At 45.9% G+C, this 19,836-nt stretch overlaps 1 long non-coding RNA gene across 1 annotated transcript; it reads left to right on the forward strand.

Moving 5' to 3' along the window:
- The first annotated feature begins 6,466 nt into the window (after nt 1-6,466).
- On the forward strand, nt 6,467-17,510 carry LOC141987397 (uncharacterized). Its single transcript, XR_012639518.1, has 3 exons — nt 6,467-7,081; nt 11,168-11,414; nt 17,172-17,510. It is a non-coding gene; the product is annotated as an uncharacterized LOC141987397 (long non-coding RNA).
- Nucleotides 17,511-19,836: the final 2,326 nt, after the last annotated feature.

Here is a 19,836-nt window from a genome sequence, read left to right on the forward strand (position 1 = left end):
TTTGAAACTATATCTGGGGTGCAGATAAACCCCGTCATTACTTCAATCTGTGAGTACAAGTTGCCAGCAGGCTTGATCTTAGGAGAAAGGATGTCAGCCAAACTAATTGAAAACACTGGGAAAAGGACTTGAGGTGAGCTATCTGGTTGTAGAGGGGGAATGCCTTGAGAGTAAGTATAGGCTCTAGAGAGCATGTTATGGTTTTGTTTCCAGTGTAACCATTTCTTTCCAAAATGTTCACTTTTTGATAAACTTATTCTTGTTTTCACTATATAAACATTGTGTGTTAAGTAGAGTGGGAATCTGGAGTTGAATCTTACAAACTGGTGTGTGTAGTATTCCTTTGGGAGTAGCAAATTTGAGTGTTCTCTGAAGGTTCAAAGGCCTGGGCATTCCAGAGGGACGCTTGGTGGACCTGGGAGTTGTGTGCGCCTATTGCTAACCTGTACAAAGAGAGCAAAGGCTGTGGAGGCCTGGAAGGTATTGCTTGTGTTTCCAAAAGCTGGTGGTTTCATGAAGCCGATCCACAGCAGGCTCAGATAAGACTCACAGGTGCCTCACACCCCTGTGAAACATCACACTCAACAAAATCAGTGGTCAGACTAGCAGCCGTGTTAGTCTGTATCTGCAAAAAGAAAAGGAGTACTTGTGGCACCTTAGAGACTAACAAATTTATTTGAGCAAAGTGAGCTGTAGCTCACGAAAGCTTATGCTCAAATAAATTTGTTAGTCTCTAAGGTGCCACAAGTACTCCTTTTCTTCTAACAAAATCAGTGACCACTCTTGAAAATTTTGGCCTCGTTGACTTGTTCAAGAGCATACGGCAAGTCATTTGCAGAACCAGAACTAGCAGTTCATACATCCCATTATGCAACGCCGCTTTGATCTGGTGCCCTGCTTTAGTATGGTGCTAGAGTAAATGCATAATACACACTACAGCATAGCATTTGAGATTTTACATACACAAAAATCAGAAAATCCCAACCATAGTATTACATTAATGTAACTTTTTAATTAATTACCATGGGTTTTTATGAGAAAAAATTAGTCTGTGTATATTCAAATACCATTTGAATGTGTGAGGTCACATTCAAGTAAACAGTGATTTATTTGAGTGATTGTATCTTTGGACACTGGAATAAAATACATTGTGCAGTCATTTGAATGTAGTCACTTGGTTCCCCAGTAAGCCAACTAATCCTGGGGACAGTAAGGGTATGTCTACACTATGAAATTAGGTCGATTTTATAGAAGTCGATTTTCACAAATCTGTTTTATACAGTCAATTGTGTATGTCCCCACTAAGTGCATTAAGTCAGTGGAGTGTGTCCTCAATACCGTGACTAGCATAGACTTACAGAGCGGTGCACTGTGGGTAGCTATCCCACAGTTCCCGCAGTCTCCGCTGCCCATTGGAATTCTGGGTTAACCTCCCAATGCCTGATGGGGCAAAAACATTGTTGCAGGTGGTTTTGGGTACGTGTCGTCAGTCGCCCGCCCCTCCCTCCCTCTGATGAAAGCAACGGCAGACAATTGTTTCACGCCTTTTTTCCTGGGTTACCCATGCAGACATGATACCACGGCAAGCCTGGAGCCTGCTCAGCTCACCGCTGCTGTTGTGAGCATTGTAAACACCTCACGCATTATCCTGGAGGATGTGCAGAATGGGGCTAAGAGATGCCAGCATGAGGACGACTGTGATGAGGACATGGACACAGACGTTCCTGAAAGCACGAGCTATGGCAATTGGGACATCATGGCGGCAGTGGGGCAGTGGTTGATACAGTGTAATGCCGATTCTGGGCCCGGCAAAAAAGCACACACTGGTGGGACCACACAGTGTTGTAAGTATGGGATGATTCACAGTGGGTGCGAAACTTTCGCATGCATAAGGCCACTTTCCTTGAACTTTGTGAGTTGCTTTCCCCCACCATGAAGCGCAGGAATACCAAGTTGAAAGCCTCCCTGACAGTTGAGAAGTGAATGGAGATAGCCCTGTGGAAGCTTGCAAAGCCTGACTGCTACCGGTCAGTCAGGAATCAATTTGGAGTGAGCAAGTCTACTGTGGGGACTGCTGTGATGCAAGTAGCCAGTGCAATCACAGACATTCTGCTATCAAGGGTAATTACTCTGGGAAATGTGCAGGTCATAGTGGATGGCTTTGCTGCAATGGGGGTTCCCTAACTCTGGTGGGGCAATAGACAGAATGCATATCTCTATCTTGGCACCGGACCACCTTGCCAACCAGTACATAAACCGCATAGGGTACTTCTCAATGGTGCTGGAAGCACTGGTGGATCACAAGGGACATTTCACCGACATCAACGTGGGATGGCCGCGAAAGGTGCATGACGCTCGCATCTTTAGGAACTCCGAGCTTTTCAAGCAGTTGCAAGAAGGGACTTACTTCTCAGACCAGAAAATTACCATTGGGGATGTTGAAATGCCAATAGTTATCCTTGGGGACCCAGCCTACCCCATGCTTCCATGGCTCATGAAGCCGTACACAGGCAGTCTGGATAGTAGTAAGGAGCAGTTCAACGATAGGCTGAACAAGTGCAGAATGGTGATAGAATGTGCCTTTGGACATTTAAAAGCTCACTGGTGCTGTTTGCTGACTAGGTTAGACCTCAGCGCAACCAACATTCCCATTGTTATTGCTGCTTGCTGTGTGCTCCATAATATCTGTGAGAGGAAGGGGGAGACATTTATGGCAGGGTGGGAGGTTGAGGCAAATCGCCTAGCAGCCAGTTTTGAGCAGCCAGACACCAGGGTGATTAGAAGAGCACAGCTAGGCGCGCTGCGCAGCAGAGAGGCTTTGAAAATCAGCTTCATGACTGGCCAGGCTATGGTGTGACAGGTTGTGTGCGTTTTTCCTTGCTGCAAACCCGCTCCCTTTGTTGATTTTAATTCCATGTAAGCCAACCACCCTCCCCCTTTCGATCACAGCTGGCAAAGGAAATAAAGTAACTATTGTTTTGAAACCATGCACATTCTTTATTAATTTAAAAAAAAAGTGAGATAACTGACAAGTTAGCCCGGGTGGGGTGGGGTACGGGAGGAGGGAAGGAGAAGGCAACATTGCTTATTGTAGCCACGCTACAAATCAAAACTGTTTGAACGACAGCCTTCTTTTGCTTCAGCCATCCTCTGGAGTGGAGTGGATGGGTGCCCAGGGCCTCCCCCCGCACGTGTTCTTGGGCATCTGGGTGAGGAGGATATGGAACTTGGGGAAGAGGGCAAGCGGTTATACAATGGATGCAGCAGGGGTCTGTGCTCTTGTTGGCTTTCCTGCAGCTCCAACAGATGCTTCATCATGTCTGTTTGCTCCCCCATTAGCCTCAGCATCGCCTCCTGCCTCTGCTCTTCACACTCACTTAATGCTTTATAGATTCATAGATGTTTAGGTCAGAAGGGACCATTATGATCATCTAGTCTGACCTCCTGCACAACGCAGGCCACAGAATTTCACCCACCATTCCTGCGAAAAATCTCTCACCTATGTCTGAGCTATTGAAGTCCTCAAATCGTGGTTTAAAGACTTCAAGGAGCAGAGAATCCTCCAGCAAGTGACCCATGCCACAGAGGAAGGCGAAAAACCTCCAGGGCCTCTTCCAATCTGCCCTGGAGGAAAATTCCTTCCTGACCCCAAATATGGCAATCAGCTAAACCCTGAGCATATGGGCAAGATTCACCAGCCAGATACTACAGAAAATTATTTCCTGGGTAACTCAGATCTCACCCCATCTAATATCCCATCACAGGCCATTGGGCCTATCTACCATGAATATTTAATTACCAAAACCATGTTATCCCATCATACCATCTCCTCCATAAACTTATCGAGTTTAATCTTAAAGCCAGATAGATCTTTTGCCCCCACTGCTTCCCTTGGAAGGCTATTCCAAAACTTCATTCCTCTGATGGTTAGAAACCTTCGTCTAATTTCTAGTCTAAACTTCCTGGTGGCCAGTTTATATCCATTTGTTCTTGTGTCCACATTGGTACTGAGATTAAATAATTTCTCAGCCTCTGCCACTGAATGCCTCCATGCATTAAGCTGTGCCCTTTCAGTGCGGGAGGACTGCATGAGCTTGGAAAACATGTCATCGCAAGTGTGTTTTTTTTCGCCTTCTAATCTGCGATAACCTCAGGGATGGAGATGATAGGGGGAGCATAGAAACATTTGCACCTAGGGGGAGATAAAAAGGGAGAGTAAAATTTAAGATTATACATTTCTGAGAACAAAAGGGAGACTCTTTCACAGTGAATCAAGCAATTCACAGCAGACAGTACATGTGCTTTAGGTACAAGGTCACATTTTGCCTTTTATATTGAGTGCCTGCCGGTATGGTGAGACATCACAAATGGCTGGACAACAGAATTCGGTTTCCAGGCAGCGATAGTAGGCCTTTTGGTATGCGGGGTTGGCTTCTTATGCCTTCGTAACATGTGGGAATGGTTTCAAACTGCAGCGCCATCCTTTCCCATAGCAAGCAATACCGGTTGGGTTTCACGTGTAAAAGGAGGGTCTGCGGTTTTTGGGTGGATGTGGAGCACACAGCTCCCCACACCTGACCGCGTGGCTATTCTCTGGGATGATCCCTTCAACTCTCCCCCCGCCGCATGGCTATTCTCCAGGATGATCCCTTTTAGCCAAGCGCAAACAACCCAGCATGAATGGGGTCCTTTTGCTGTTCCCTTACAAAAATTCCCCTGTTTCAACCAGGTGACCATGTACGTTATCACTCTCCTGAGGCTAACACAGAAAGATATAGACCGAATGTTGCTTGAATGCGACCGAAACCCAGGACCATTCACTGCCATGCTTTGTGCTGCAATGATTCCAGACTACCTGCTACTGGCTTGGCATGGTAAAGTGACCTACCATGGAGGATGAAATAAGGCAGCCCTCCCCAGAAACCTTCTGCAAAGCCTTTGCAGAAGACCTCCAGGAGAGCTTCATGGAGATGTCCCTGGTGGATTCCCGTTCCATCCCCAGACACGTTAACAGACTTTTCCAGTGGCTCTACTGGCCGTGAATGCATCCCAATTCTTCAGGGCAAATCAAACATTAAACGCTATTGCTTTTAAACCCTGTACTGTAGTTACAAATGTGCACTCACCAAAGCTGCCTTCTCCGGCTATAGGGTCGGGGATCCCACATTGGGAGGGTATTGGCTCCAGGGTGATGAAAAGGTCCTGGCTGCCAAGGAGAATGGATTTACCACTTGCCTGCTGCGCATTCTCCTCCACCTCTTCCTCCTCCACCAAATCCTCCTCCCTGTTGAGTGAGACTTCCCCCTTGCAGGTGTCCACGGACAGTGGTGGGGTAGTGGTAGGGTCCCCCCCCAGAATGCCATGCAGCTGATCATAGAAGTGGCATCTGTGGGGCTCTGTCCCGGAGCGACCGTTTGCCTCCTTTGTCTTTTGGTAGGCTTGCCTGAGCTCCTTCACTTTCACGCAGCACCGCTGTGTGTCCCTGTTGTAGCCTCTGTCCATCATGCCCTGCGCGATTTTCGCATATATATTAGCATTTCTTCTTTTTGGTCGGAGTTCGGCTTGCACAGATTCTTCTCTCCATACAGCAATCAAATCCAGTGTCTCCCTTTTGGTCCATGCTGGAGCTCATTTGTGATTCTAGGGGGATTGCATGGTCACCTGTGCTGCTGAGCTCACCCCGCTGACCAAACACGAAATGAAATTCAAAGTTTCCCGGGACTTTTCCTGTGTACCTGGCTAGTGCATCGGAGTTCAAAGTGCTGTCCAGAGTGATCACATTGGAGCACTCTGGGATAGCTCCTGGAAGCCAATACCGTTGAATTCCATCTGCACAAGCCCAAATTCAACCCAGTAAGGTTGATTTTAGCGCTACCCCCCTCGCAGGGGAGGAGTACAGAAGTCAATTTTAAAAGCCCTTTAGGGCGACGGAATGGGGTTGGTTGTGTAGACACATTCATTTTAAAATCGACCTAATGCGGTTAAATTCGACCTTACCCTGTAGTGTGGACCAGGGTTAAGACTAGTGAGGAAAGGGCTTCTGTGACCCAGCTGTAGTCATACTCACTGAGCCTATTGAGCTATAAGGTGCTCCTGCTTCCACTCATAAAGTGTTACTTTGTGTTTGTCTTGTACTTGTTTTGTTTTGTTTTGTTTTTTCCCCACTTAGAGCTTGGCTACACTTGTGAGTTAGAGCGCATTAAAGCAGCCGTGGGCACCCTAACTCACGATGCGTCCACACTGGCAAGGCACATAGAGTGCCCGGACTCTGTGGCTGAGTGCTCCTGATACTCCACCTCGACGAGAAGCATAATGCTGCGCCCCGGCTGGAGCGCCGCGACACCACTGTGGACACCCTGGTCTGTTAATGCGCTCTGAGCAGCCTCAAGAAGTGTCCCACAATGCCTGTTCTAGCCACTCTGGTCATCACTTTGAACTCTACTGCCCTGCCCTCAGGTGACCAACCACCAGACCCACCCTTTAAATTCTCTGGGAATTTTGAAAATCCCCTTCCTGTTAGCTCAGCCAGGCATGGAGTGCTCTCAGCGAATCCTTCCAGGTGACCATGCCTCCAGACAATCCCCAGTATGGAGCAATGGCAAGGTGCTGGACTGCATCAGTGTCTGGGGGGAGGAATCTGTCCAGTCCCAGCTGCGCTCCAGCCATAGGAATTATGATACCTTTGGGCAGATATCAAGGGGCATGATGGAAAGGGGCCATGACTGGGATGCATTGCAGTGCAGGGTTAAAGTGAAGGAGCTGCGGAATGCCTATCACAAAGCCCGCGAGGCAAACCACCGCTCCGGTGCTGCCCCCGCGACCTGCCGTTTCTACAAAGAGCTGGACGCAATACTTGGGGCTGACCCCACCTCCACTCCAAGGACCACCATGGACACTTCCAAGCCCAGTTCAACAAGGCAGGAGGAGGAGGAGGAAAGTGGGAGCGAGAGTGCTGAGGAGGAGAGAGACACCCTGACATCCCTAGATGCATGCAGCCAGGACCTGTTCTCAAGCCAGTAGGAAGGTAGCCAGTCGCAGCGGCCAGTGCTTGGGGAAGGACAAACACCAGAGGAGGTGCCTGGTAAGCGGCTTTTATTTTGGGAAGGAAGTTGTTTGATGCAGGCTCTCGGGGCGAGGAGGGTTAGGGCTGCATGCATGCCTAGAGGCGGAATAGGGCGTTGGTGTTTTCTCTCACATCATGGTAGTTGGCCTCAGGTATCTCTTCAAAGGTCTCATGCAGAAGCTGGGCAATGCGCTTGCACAGGTTCCTTGGGAGAGCTACTGTACTCCTGTCCCAGTGAGGCTAACGTGTCCGCGCCACTGTGCCATGGGGGGCGGGGAGACCATTGCTGCACACAGGCAAGCTGCATATGGGCCAGGACGGAAGCCGCATTGTAGTAGAAGGCCCTCCCTTGCTGTCACCCTCAGCAGTGAGATATCTTCCAGGACGAACTCCTGTGGAAAATGTGGGGAGAGTGTTCAGTATAGGGGCTGCCACTATGTCAGGGTTCCCTCCCCACTCTGAACTCTAGGGTACAGACGTGGGGACCCACACGAGAGACCCCCGCAAGCTTATTTCTACCAGCTTAGATTAAAAACTCCCCAAGGCACAAATTCTCCCTTGTACCTTGGATTAGGTAATGCTGCCACCACCAAGTGATTTAGACAAACTCAGGGAAAGGACCACTTGGAGTTCCTACTCCCCTCTAATATCCCCCCAAGCCCCCACACCCCCTTTCCTGGGGAGGCTTGAGAATAAACAAGATGCGCACAAACCAACCTTGGGTTTTTTTAGGACACTAAAAAAAACCCCAATCAGATTCTAAAAGAAACAGAACTTTATTATAATGAAAAAAGGTAAAAGAAGCACCTCTGTAAAATTAGAATGGAAGATAATCTTACAGGGCAATCAGATTAAAAAACACAGAGGATTTCCTTCTGGGCCAAACTTTAAAGTTACAAAAAGAAAACCAGGAATACACCTTCCTCTCAGCACAGAGAAAAACACAAGCCAAAACAAAAATAAGCTAACGCATTCCCTTGCTAGTACTTACTATTATAGGTGCTGACTTTTGGTTTTGCCGGTGGGTGCCCTCCCGAGGCCCTACCCTCACTCCGCCCCTTCCCCCACTTGCCCACTGCTCGCTCCTCTCCGCCCCCTCCTCCGTGCATCTCTGACAGTTTTGGAGAGAGGCTATTCACATTAGAGAAAAAAGGTGGGTGAGGTAATATCTTTTATTGGACCAGCTTCTGTTGGTGAGAGAGACAAGTTTTTGAGCTTTCACAGAACTCTTCTTCAGGAAGAAGAACTCTGTGAAAACTCCAAAGCTTGTCTCTCTCTCACCAACAAAAGTTGCTCCAATAAAAGATATTACCTCACTCACCTTGTCTCTCTAATTTCCTGGGAACAACAGGGCTACAACAACACAGCATACAAAAATGCAGGATTCACATGAACAGCACAGAGTGACCATCACCCCAGGGCACTATTTTCAGGATTCATTTTAGCATAATGTCACCATTACACCAAGGAAGTAGCACTACCAGCACAATGAGATAAATACAGCCACGGGTGCATGCCAAAAATTCACAGTGCAAGCACACTGGGATCCACACAGCAGGGTAGTAGTATCAGTTTAGCGCTCAGTGGGGCTACACTCAGGGACTGAGTCCAAGGGTTCAACTAAACACGAGGGCACCTGCAAATAGCTGTACTAACAGCAGGATCTACACTGGGCCCAATAGGAGGAGTTGCTCGTCAGGGCACTAATTCCCAATCCCAATGCAAGGCAATATGGGATCCAGGTACCAAGTCTTTAGTACCAGAATTTGTACTCCCAGGAGAGTGAGATGGAATTATAGAAGTTACAGGGGGAAAAGCCGTCTGTGATCATCCTGGCTCAGTCCATCTGCCTGCCAATGCAGGGCTTATCCTTACTGCATGTTTTGTCCAGTCTCCTTTTAAAAGTCCCAAGCCTTTGGGTTTCTAGCCGTGACACTCTATACCAGGGGTTCTCAAACTTGGGGTTGGGACCCCTCAGGGAGTCGTGAGATTATTACATGGGGGGTCGTGGGCTGTCAACCTCCACCCCAAACCCTGCTTTGCCTCCAGCATTTATAATGGTGTTAAATATATAAAAAGTATTTTTAATTTATAAGGGGGGGGGTCACACTCAGGGGCTTGCTATGTGAAAGGGGTCACCAGTACAAAAGTTTAAGAGCCACTGCTCTATACCTTGGGGAGTGGTGTGCTGTGCTCTGTAAGCCCCATATTCATCATTTGTATATATTCTTTATATTTCATATAAAGCATGCCATGTAAGGTATCATGGGAAAGGTTATGATTTGCTGAAATCCACTGTTCTGTCGAAATATGTACATCATTAAAGTGTATGAAATTATGAGATTGTGCTGTATGGTGTTAATGAAATATGCTGCAAATTTGGGAGTAGCCCAGAAGGCAACTCCCCAGAAACAACAAGGCACTTGACCAAATGGCTGGATGGATGTTACATGACCATCACCAGCCATTGTGCAGCAAGTGAATGACCATTAGCAATTCAATGACCATCACCAGAGAATTACTCAACCCTGGGACTCAGCAATGCCCTCCTCCCTCCAACATGATGCTTGGACTTATGTTGCCAGAGCACATGGACTAAACAGGAGATAGTTCCAGCCCAGGTTGTACCCCAGGGGTCACACTAGCCCTTCCCTTGGGAGACTATTCCATCCACACCCCAAGGCAGAGATTGCACTGCTTGGAAGGTTTCCCCTGATAGCTTAAGTTTCCCTCTCCCCCCGCCCCCCCTGCATCCCTTCCGCACTACCTCTTCCCTTCCCCCCCCTCCACTCCCGTAAGATGCAGTCACCCAGATGCCAGGGAGGGGGACCAAGCGCACTGCATGGACATGGCCACTGTCCCCGAGAGGCAGGCATCTCTGGCTGGGCAGTGAGGGCAAGCAGAGGGGCACCGCACCCCGCAGCAGCCCAGGAGACATCCCGCCCCTCCCCGCCCATTCCTGTCCAGCTGCCCGGCGCGGGCTGGTACTCTCAGTCTCTCTGTGCTGCCAGGGTCCGAGGGATGTTTTTGGAGACGGCTTTGACTGAGCCCCCTGCCAGATGTAGAGAGCTGGGCAGCAGCCGGTGACCCCCATGCAGACGGCCACCCCGCCGGCAGCCAGGTGCCGGCTCTCAGCACAGCCACTTGGGAAGGGGTTTCAGTCCCCACCCCAGCCACCCTCATCCCAAGACCCCCTTTGAAATACATTTATCAGCTGCTGCTACTGCCTTTAGTTGGCTGAGAGGTTGAAGCGAGGCTGGGAGCTGCTCAGCTGCAGAGCCACAGAAAGCAGCCTGCTGCCCCCAAGAAGCAGGAAGGAGAAGGAGGCAGGGCGGCACCGGTGGTGGTGGGGGGTCACTCAGACCCTGCTCCAGGAGCAGAGTCCCCATCGCTGATTGGCTGGTGGCTAAAAAACAGCTAAACAGCAGTGCCAGGAAGAGCTGTTTTGGCCATGATCAGCTGATTGGCGGCAGCTCCTGGCCCTGCAAAAAACTGCTGATCTGCCCCTGGGACAGCCCCGCTGAACAGCAGATGGGACCCACGGGCCCCATAAACAGTTGACTGGTGCCTGTGGGTGCTGAGCACCCACTTACTGATTCTAATGGAGTTGGATTGCTTGCTTCCTTGATCTGTGTCCAGCAAGCACACAACAGACAGACCAAAACCTTTTCCCCCCACCCCAGATTTGAAAGTATCTTGTCCCCTTATTGGTCCTTTGGGTCAGGTGCCAGCCAGGTTACCTGAGCTTCTTAACCCTTTACAGGTAAAAGGATTTTGTGCCTCTGGCCAGGAGGGATTTTATAGTACTGTATACAGGAAGGTGGTTACCCTTCCCTTTTTATTTATGACAGGGGCCCCCTGCAGCTGTTGGCTCTCCCCAAGGCACAGAAACCCAGAGGACAGTACGGCCGTGAACTAATCAGTCCCCCTTGCCCCTGTGCCTACTCACCATTTTGGGGCTCCCGGGGGTTATGTGCACTCACTTTGGGACGGGCAAATTATGCTATTGTGTAGATTGTGCTTGTCTTTAAGTACAGGCGAATCATTGCTCTGTCTGGTGTGAACAATGCTGCCTCTGTTAAGTGTTGCATTTTGCTTTTACAGATGCAACCTTGAGATCTCAGCCATCTGTGTTATCACTGGCCGAAAGACTCCAAAGAATTAGGAAGAGGCCACGTAGAAGCAAAGAGACATGCTGCATGAAGTAATGCAGCAGTCCCTTAATGAAAATCAAAAAGCACAAGAGTGGCAGGAGAGTGAAAGGAGGGTCCGCCAGCAGAATGCAGATTGCCAGCACCAAAGCACAAAGCGGCTGCTAAGCATTATGGAGCACCAGGCAGACTCAATCCAGGTGTTGGATCATATTAAAGAAGTTCTGTATTAAAATCACAAATGAGTTTGATTCCCCATAGTTTAAATTCCAGGGTATTACTAATTAAGAGGTCTCTTGGGTTTTGGTACTGTTTCTCTCCCTCTATGTGTGAAACTTGCAAGCTGCTAATTGTGTTAGTACATTCTAAGACAGAATCTGTTCTCAAAGCAATTCACAGAGACTCAAAGCAATACTCTAACAACAGAAACAGCACCCAGAGACTCCCCGCCCTTTTGTTGTATTAACAATTGTGATTAAAATAGAGATAGAGGATGTATGTGGACGGATGCTTGGTGTGGATAACAACTGAATGATCAGGGAGGTGCCAGCCTAAGAATCCAGTGTCCATCGGCTGAAGAAGGCGTCAAGTGGAAATAACCAGAGGACCCCCGGAGGGCAGACTGGAATCCACCCAACAGCCTCAAGAATGGGAGAACCAAAGAACAAGATAACTTCTTGGAGCCGTCAGGAATGTGCTATCTGCTGATTGATTCAGCAACAGCATGATGAAGCAATTCCCATAGACTGGCATAGGAAGAAATTCCTATAAAAATAGACTCTTAAAAAGTGAGAACTTTGGGGGTCTGATTCTGCAAACCAACTTCCAGGAGCATCAGATGAGCATCTGACAAGGCCCTGCTCCCTCCTCATGTCCAGGCCACCTGGCCAGTGGCTTGGCATGAGCAACTCTAAGGCTGGTAACTATGATGACAACCTTGCAGAACCTGTGTGTGTGTGTGTGTGTGTGTGAATGTGTGAATGTGTGAATAAATATGAGATTGAATGGAATGTTATAGCTATAACTAACTGCTTACTATGATAACAACCTTGCAGAACCTGTGTGTGTGTGTGTGTGTGTGTTTGTATGAATGAATGAGTGAATAAAGATGAGATTGAATGGAATGTTACAGCTGTAACTAACTGCTTACTATGATTCTTTCTGTATTCACAATAAATGTGGTATTTTGCCTTTTTCCCTTTAATAAGATCCTGCTGGTTTTTAATTTATTGGTACAACATTTTGGTGGAGAATTGCGAAAGGGGGAATATTGGTAAAAAAACCTCAGTTATTGTAAATATTGGTGTGCACACCGCCAGCTCTAGTGAGCTAGGCATTTCTATTAGGTTAACCAGACCTGCTGGCCTCCGAGAAGGTAGCAGGGGACCTGCTGGCCTCCGAGAAGGTAGCAGGGAAGAACAGATTAAACTAGACCTGCTGGCCTCCGAGAAGGTAGCAGGGAAAACAGATTAAACCAGACCTGCTGGCCTCCGAGAAGGTAGCAGGGGACCTGCTGGCCTCCGAGAAGGTAGCAGGGAAAACAGATTAAACCAGACCTGCTGGCCTCCGAGAAGGTAGCAGGGGACCTGCTGGCCTCCGAGAAGGTAGCAGGGAAGAACAGGTTAACCGGACCTGCTGGCCTCCGAGAAGGTAGCAGGGAGAAATAGGTTAACCAGACCTGCTGGCCTCCGGGAAGGTAGCAGGGGACCTGCTGGCCTCCGGGAAGGTAGCAGGGGGAAAACGCATAGATTAAGCTATGATTTCAGAATCTAGGCTGTGTCACTTGCTAAGTAATACCAGCAGTGACAAAGAGATTGAAATATCCATGTTAAGATGTTTAAAAGAAAACAGGGTAAGCCAGTACCAGAGGGAGGAATGGAGTCAGAAGGAACTCCAACCTCACCTTTTGTTAAAGAAATTACACCTTTTAAACAAAACCTTCAAAAATTTGGGCACAGTCCTTGGACTAAACAAGCCCTAGCTGATGTCTGCACTATTTCGGACCTGGAGGATAGATTGGCTCAGTATATCCTCATATACAAACCTTCTAGTGCTGCCAAAAGAGATGCAGCAGCAATTTGGTTGTTGTGTGAGGCATGTAAGGATTCTTCCCTCCGCTTGTCTTCATGTAAAGAGGAAAAGGCACAAACGGAAAAGGGAGCAGACAATTGGAAGGTGCTGGCTACAAATACCCAAAGCCAGCTGAAAATAGTGAAAGAGGCACTCCAGGAATACAAAAAGAGTGAAAAAGTTAACTCTGCAGAGGCTGGAGGGAGGCAGCTAAAGGGGGAGAAGGTCCTATGTATGGCACCCCCAGGCATAATTACAAAGATAAAGAGTTAAAAAAAAAAAAAAAAAAAAAGTTAACTCTGCAGAGGCTGGAGGGAATTAAGCAGCTAAACTTTGTGAAAATGTTAAAAAGGAAAAGTGTTAGAGAAAGAGCATTCTTGGTTTCTTTGCAGCCATTCTGAAAGAAAAATGGGCCCTTTTCCAAAGGAATGTCTGTAAATTAGCCAGGCAAAAATAAACTATCTGATTAAAATCATTTGACTGGACAATTTAGTCAAATTTGCTAAAAGAACATAAGAGGGTTCTATTGGAACTTAGCTGCCTCAAATGTATAAAGGGAATGTAAGATGTAAAAAAAACCAGAGCAGTGTGGAAGGGATGTTAAAGAAAATGTGTATGTATCTATCTCTGTGTGTGTAAATATGTAAAGTTCTAAGGACCAGTTGGTTTTGTTTTAAATAATGCCACTAAAAATCCATTTGACTCTTTAATTCAAAGTTGCAAAACTGACAGACCTTTTTGCTAGACACAGGTAATTAGTGTTGTTTGGCTTTGGGATTTGGCATTTAACCCTTAAAAGGTAACTCAATGCTTTACAAAATTTAAAATGTTTTTAAGTTGTGGCTGCAGCAGTGCAGTCAAAATCAGGAGAATATAAAAAAAAAAAAATTCTGGATTCTTTTTGTTTGTTTGTTTTTGTAACAAAATAGCAGATGAGAGTTGTAGTACAAAAAAAAAAATTAAAGACAGTGCCCCTCTGAAGCAACAGCAGGGGTGAGGTGCACAAAACAAAAAGAAGCAATGTTAGAAACACTGAGTCTTAAAATGGCTCTGAGTAATCAGACTGTCACTTTGATAAAGGTACATGAAACCTCTGTAAGCAAAAAAAGAAATAGTGACACCTTATGTAAAAATGGATCTGGATAATGTTATAGAAGTTAAACTATGGAAGGAATGTGCATTTGCCCCAGAACATGTGCAGGGTATATTGTAGAAGGGGCAAAAGAAATGCAAACATACCATGCTACTTAATTAAAATGCTATTAGGGCTCCAAAGGGAGCCACAATAGGTTGGGTTTTCTTTTTCAGATTGCTGTGTGTTTTGGAAGCAGAAGTTAAAAGTAATCAAAACTCTGGTGAAAGTTGATGGTGTCCCTTTTAGTGAGCTGCTGATGGCTTTAAATCCAAAAGCAGGAAGCTTCTGTGAAAATGCAAATTACCTAAATGATAAAGGAAGGAAAGAATTAGCAGCACAAAGGAGCTGCAGATAAAGGACATACCTGGTCAGCAAACAAATTGTCTAAATAAAAGGCATGGGATAACAAGATAATTTTAATAAATTTAATGATAATAAGTATCCCTGTAACAATGTATAGTGTGTATGATTTTTGGAAAAACCCTTTAACGTTGTATGGTAATGATGCTTCTCAGTTATTACCTGTAAATAAAACTTAAAGCTTAACACAGCAGGAAAAACATTATTAACTTGGTCTGCAGTATAAGAAGGAAAACTCAGGGATTTAATGACTAAACAGTGGGATAATTTCCCCATAACCCTTAAAAGATAAAAGCCATTGAAACCTGGCCTGCCTATAGAACAAAAACAGGAAAATGTGGGGGCAATTCCTCTGTTTTGCCTGCAATCAGCAAGGGTATTTGTAAAAGAAATATTTTAAGCAATAATCTGCCACCCCAAAAGGGGTAGAAACATGTTCTTTTTGTCTTTCAGAAAATCAGGAAAAGCTAATGCCAGCTGAAAAGCAACCCAAAACCATGAATCTACTGTCACAATAGAAATTGTGTTTTGTGTTCTATGTTTTGTCTTGTGTTTTGTCTTGTTGCTAGCACTGTTGTGTGTTTAAAAAAAAAAAATACTGAAGACCTGCAGGAACTTAAAAATAAATTAAGCTTTCTGTCCCAGCTACAGGACAGCCTGATACAAAAACAAGTACATGCCAACGTAGACTTGGTCCAAATTGGTCTGGGTAACCTAAAAGCCCGATGGAATCTTTGGCAATGGCTTAATACTACCACATGGCTTATGCATAAAAAAAAAAAAATTTAGAAATAGGAAACTACACAGCCATAGCTATGGGATGCACTGAAATGCAGAAACTTGCACTAGCTACTTTGGAACACAAAATGTTCTGGGTCATATTGGGAAATATTAAGGTTTGATGCATTTGTTAAAAAAGAAAGAGATCATTGTTTGACACTTATCAATATGAATGGATTCAATATGTTTCCAGTATTGTAAAACCAGACTTGTTAATGGGAGAAATTGTTGTCAAAATTGCACACCAACAGTCCCTGGAGGCAAAGGTATTGAAGGTTAGCCCACTCCCCATATTACACATGGGATCCTTCTGGCTACCCTGGACCTCGAGCCAGTGGGCTGGGGAGGGAGGGAAGCTATTGGACACTAGAGGTTGTACCGAATGGACTCCTCAAAAGTGGGTGTGCCTCACCTTGCCTGTTGCCCCAGAACCTTGTAGTAAAGATACATCACTAGGATCGTGTATGTGGCATGAATTGGAATCACAAACTCAAATTGCCTCACAGTACCTTCTCTTGAATAGGCTACATAGAAAGTGACACTGACGATTATAAATCTTAGTGTCAAAAGGGGGATTATGTTGGATCATATTAAAGAAGTTCTGTATTAAAATCACAAATGAGTTTGATTCCCCATAGTTTAAATTCCAGGGTATTACTAATTAAGAGGTCTCTTGGGTTTTGGTACTGTTTCTCTCCCTCTATGTGTGAAACTTGCAAGCTGCTAATTGTGTTAGTACATTCTAAGACAGAATCTGTTCTCAAAGCAATTCACAGAGACTCAAAGCAATACTCTAACAACAGAAACAGCACCCAGAGACTCCCCGCCCTTTTGTTGTATTAACAATTGTGATTAAAATAGAGATAGAGGATGTATGTGGACGGATGCTTGGTGTGGATAACAACTGAATGATCAGGGAGGTGCCAGCCTAAGAATCCAGTGTCCATCGGCTGAAGAAGGCGTCAAGTGGAAATAACCAGAGGACCCCCGGAGGGCAGACTGGAATCCACCCAACAGCCTCAAGAATGGGAGAACCAAAGAACAAGATAACTTCTTGGAGCCGTCAGGAATGTGCTATCTGCTGATTGATTCAGCAACAGCATGATGAAGCAATTCCCATAGACTGGCATAGGAAGAAATTCCTATAAAAATAGACTCTTAAAAAGTGAGAACTTTGGGGGTCTGATTCTGCAAACCAACTTCCAGGAGCATCAGATGAGCATCTGACAAGGCCCTGCTCCCTCCTCATGTCCAGGCCACCTGGCCAGTGGCTTGGCATGAGCAACTCTAAGGCTGGTAACTATGATGACAACCTTGCAGAACCTGTGTGTGTGTGTGTGTGTGTGTGAATGTGTGAATGTGTGAATAAATATGAGATTGAATGGAATGTTATAGCTATAACTAACTGCTTACTATGATAACAACCTTGCAGAACCTGTGTGTGTGTGTGTTTGTATGAATGAATGAGTGAATAAAGATGAGATTGAATGGAATGTTACAGCTGTAACTAACTGCTTACTATGATTCTTTCTGTATTCACAATAAATGTGGTATTTTGCCTTTTTCCCTTTAATAAGATCCTGCTGGTTTTTAATTTATTGGTACAACACAGGCACTCGTAGCCATGCAGGCGGAGCATTACCGCTCCTGCCCTGCCCCTGCAGCCCTTGTCCCAAAACTCTTTCCCTTGTGCCCCCATGTCACCTCCAACCCACTTTCCCCACATCCAGGTTCTTATCGCCACCAGCTGCGTCCAACACCTGTAGCTTCACCACCCAGCCCTACAAACTATGACCCTTACCCACTGCACTCAACCCCCATCACCATGCATTTTAGCCAGCCTGAAGTGCGGCACTCGTTGCACGGCACTCGTTGCACAGCACTCCAGACAGGAAGGCAGAGTATGATAACAGGACATACGCAAATCTGTGATTGAACTGTTCCCCACTCCACCCCCTTGCCCTTTCTGTTTCCCAAGCAGTTATGTTTCTTTTCAATAAACGATTTTTCTTTTCAATAAATGAACATAAGAACATAAGAATGGCCATACTGGGTCAGATCAAAGGTCCATCCAGCCCAGTATCCTGTCTGCTGACAGTGGCCAATGCCAGGTGCTCCAGAGGGAGTGAACCTAACAGGTAATGATCAAGTGATCTCTCTCCTGCCATCCATCTCCACCCTCTGACAAACAGAGGCTAGGAACACCATTCCTTACCGATCCTGGCTAACAGCCATTAATGGACTTAACGTCCATGATTTTATCGAGTTCTCTTTTAAACCCTGTTATAGTCCTAGCCTTCACAACCTCCTCAGGCAAGGAGTTCCACAGCTCGACTGTGCACTGAGTGAAGAAGAACTTCCTTTTATTTGTTTTAAACCTGCTGCCCATTAATTTCATTTGGTGGTCCCTAGTTCTTATATTATGGGAACAAGTAAATAACTTCCTTATTCACTTTCTCCACACCACTCATGATTTTATGTACCTCTATCATATCCCCCCTTAGTCTCCTCTTTTTCAAGCTGAAAAGTCCTAGCCTCTCTAAGCTCTCCTCATATGGGACCCGTTCCAAACCCCTAATCATTTTAGTTGCCCTTTTCTGAACCTTTTCTACTGCCAGTATATCTTTTTTGAGATGAGGAGACCACATCTGTACGCAGTATTCAATATGTGGGTGTACCATGAATTTATATAAGGGCAATAAGATATTCTCCATCTTGTTCGCTGTCCCTTTTTTAATGATTCCTAACATCCTGTTCACTTTTTTGACTGCCGTTGCGCACTGCGTGGACATCTTCAGAGAACTATCCATGACGACTCCAAGATTTCTTTCCTGATTAGTTGTAGGTAAATTAGCCCCCATCATATCGTATGTATAGTTGGGGTTATTTTTTCCAATGTGCATTACTTTACATTTATCCACTTAAAATTTCATTTGCCATTGTTGCCCAATCACTTAGTTTTGTGAGATCTTTTTGAAGTTCTTCACAGTCTGCTTTGGTCTTAACTATCTTAAGCAATTTAGTATCGTCTGCAAACTTTGCCACCTCACTGTTTACCCCTTTCTCCAGATCATTTATGAATAAGTTGAATAGGATTGGTCCTAGGACTGACCCTTGGAGTACACCACTAGTTACCCCTCTCCATTCTGAAAATTTACCATTTATTCCTACCCTTTGTTCCCTGTCTTTTAATCAGTTCTCAATCCATGAAAGGATCTTCCCTCTTATCCCGTGACAACTTAATTTACATAAGAGCCTTTAGTGAGGGACCTTGTCAAAGGCTTTCTGGAAATCTAAATACACTATGTCCACTGGATCCCCCTTGTCCGCATGTTTGTTGACCCCTTCAAAGAACTCTAATGGATTAGTAAGACATGAGTTCCCTTTACAGAAATCATGTTGACTTTTGCCCAACAATTATGTTCTTCTATGTGTCTGACAATTTTATTCTTTACTATTGTTTCAACTAATTTTCCTGGTACTGACGTTAGACTTACTGGTCTGCAATTTCTGGGATCACCTCTAGAGCCGTTTTTAAATATTGGCCTTACATTAGCTATCTTCCAGCCACTGGGTACAGAAGCTGATTTAAAGGACAGGTTAAGATAAATGAATTTTTTGGCTTTGAAAACAAACATTCTTTATTATTGCATTAAGTAAAAGATACCTTAACCCAGGAAAGCAACAGACACTGCAAGTTAGTGTTGCAAACACAGATTCCTACTAACATTGGAACCACCACTCTTCCCTCCCGTGCAGGGCACCAGACATTACTGGTGGCTTTCAGCCTCAAATTGCTCCCTCAAGGCATTCCGAATCCTTGCGGTCCCGTGCTGGGCCCTCTAATAGCCCTGCTCTCTGGCTGTTCAAATTCAGCCTCCAGGTGTTGAACCTCCGAGTTCCATGCCTGAGTGAATCTTTCACCCTTCCCTTCACAAATGTTATGGAGGGTACAGCATGCAGATATAACCACAGGGATGTTTGTCATCGGCCAGGTCCAGCTTTCCATACAGAGAGCGCCAGCGGCCCTTTAAACGGCCAAAAGCACACTCCACAGTCATTCTGCACCAGCTCAGCCTGTTGTTGAACCGCTCTTTGCTGCTGTCAAGGCTCCCTTTGTAGGGTTTCGTAAGCCGCGGCATCAAAGGGCAAGCGAGGTCTCCAAGGATCACAATGGGCATTTCGACTTCCCCTACAGTGATCTGTTCTGGGAAAAAAGTCCTGGCTTGCAGCTTCCTGAACAGGCCAGTGTTCCAAAAGATGCATGTGTCATGCAC

The sequence above is a fragment of the Natator depressus genome, chromosome 5 (assembly GCF_965152275.1).
Source record: "Natator depressus isolate rNatDep1 chromosome 5, rNatDep2.hap1, whole genome shotgun sequence".
NCBI classification, from domain to species: Eukaryota; Metazoa; Chordata; order Testudines; family Cheloniidae; genus Natator; species Natator depressus.